Genomic DNA, 2,104 nt, shown 5'->3' on the forward strand with positions numbered 1-2,104 from the left:
CCTTCTACAACTTTGCTTTGCCTTCAAACTTTGTCCCAAAGCCATTTCTCTCCAAATAACCAGTCTCATTTAGAACAAAATTACCTTCCTCTACCCTCAACAAAAATGTATTTCCATTCCTTGTATCTTTCTTACATACCTCCTACTTTCCTACATACAGGGTTGCTTTCCTTATTTCCATCAGTCTTAAGTACACTTAGCAGAATTTTAACTCTTAGGAAACCTTAGTTTCCAATTGAGGACTTAGTAACCAACTGAGAGGTGTTTACACCAGAATTTTTTTTAGATGGCTGATTCATCAACCAATTAAGTACAAAGCATGTTTCCCAATAGGTCCAAATAGCCTTAATTTCTCGGCAAAAAGAAGTTAAAAACACAAACCTATGTTCAGTAATCAAAGCTTTAGCAATTCATTCTATTTGGAAAAGACCTAGATGTCCAAGAAGGCACACTTTACTCCTTAACCTTGAGGATGGGAGGAGGAGCCAATGGTGCCTGAGGCACTGAGGAGGGTATAGGAACCAGTTATGTAGACCACACCCAAGTTGATGCAGAAACAGCAGGGGGAGGGGAGGGCAGAAGAGGCAAGGTGCCAGTAGAAGGCAGAGAAGGAAAACCTAATTCAAAACCTTAACTCAAACAGAGGAGCAGATGCCATGTTTTTTCCTCCACCAAAGTGGAAATATGGAGTCCACATCAGGCCAGAGAAGACTGGGAATTTCCCCTAAACAAATGGAGTTTCAGCAACAGCTTGGGAAATTCCTTAAAGTCCCCATCCTGAGGTAGACTAACCACACTTGGCTCCAATTATAGCTGTTAACCTGGGAAATGAGGTAGAATCCCTCACATCTATTAAGCAGAGGGAGAGTCAGTGTCCCCTTCAGTCTGATTCTATCTCTGCCAAACCAATAAGGTCCCCTTCTCGAGGTTCCTCCTGATATCGGCTGGGTTTCTGGGACTTTCCCTGGTTGGGACATTTATTCTTTTAATGTTCTTTCTCCTTGCAGTAGGTTCATTGACCCCTTGCTAAGGAGGTTCTGGGCCTCCCGCCTTTTGGTGGCTAGACCTTCCCCGTCCTTTTGTCGTGGCTCTCTTGTGCCTCTGGAGCAAACAGGGTGTTAGCCTTGCATAGACTCTCATAATAATCCCTGGGGGAATCCTCTTGCTGCTGGGCATATTCATGGGCTTCTCTGCCTCTGCTCTGATCCGCCAGAGGAGAGCCTCTTGGTACCTGCGGATGTGGATGGGATCTGGAAAGCATCTGTGCCTGGCTGAGGGAGCAATTTGGCTACTGGTCCTTGTGAGGGAGGGTTTTCTGGGTCCGGGAGGGAAGGAAAGATGGGCAGCACATCCGAGGCTGGAGGAGAAACAGAGCAGTTTCAAGCACAGGGGCAGGGGGGAGGGAGGCTGGTGAGTCATAAGGTGGCAGAAATATGGGATCTTCCTCCGGGTCTCCTGCAAACACTAGGGGAGCTATAGGTTGCTTCTTTGGTTCCCTGGGTGAGTCTCTGGGTAAGGCAGCTAAAACCTTTGCCTATCTCTGCTCACTATGGATGAATCACACCCAAGGCAGAGGATTTGGGGCAACTTCAAGCCAGGAGTCGATATGTGGAAATTGATCAGGGTGACTTGGGTTCCCAGTGACTATCAGCCAAACCCGCTGCACTACTTGAGCATCTTATGTCCCTTCCAGGGGACATCCTACATTGAATATGGGCCATTCTAGTTTACAAAAGGTCCTTAACTTCCCAGGTGTCATTTTCACCCTGTAATCACCTGAAAAACCCTTTTTAAAATTTTTGAGCATGACCTCTAAAATCATAGGCTTACTCTGTTTTGACCCCATTATTAATTCCTTTCTCTTGTTTGGTGTCATGGAGACAGACAAAGGGAGGGTATCCCCTCAGTTCAGAGGACCAATCAGATACTCCACTGGTTGTGTTCCCGAAGGAAACTTTAGGTGAGGCTTGGCCATAGCGGACTCAACTTTGTGACTTGTGATTGGAGTGTAATCTGATGCTGCCCTGGACTGTGTGCCTTTCACCGTGATGCAGGTGAGCCCACTCAGACTCCGTAGACTTTTGGGTACCTTAAGGGTGCCTGT

This window comes from Lynx rufus, unplaced genomic scaffold (genome assembly GCF_022079265.1).
Source record: "Lynx rufus isolate CCGP_SWC_20201006 ecotype Redwood Valley unplaced genomic scaffold, mLynRuf1.p SCAF_4, whole genome shotgun sequence".
NCBI classification, from domain to species: domain Eukaryota; kingdom Metazoa; phylum Chordata; class Mammalia; order Carnivora; family Felidae; genus Lynx; species Lynx rufus.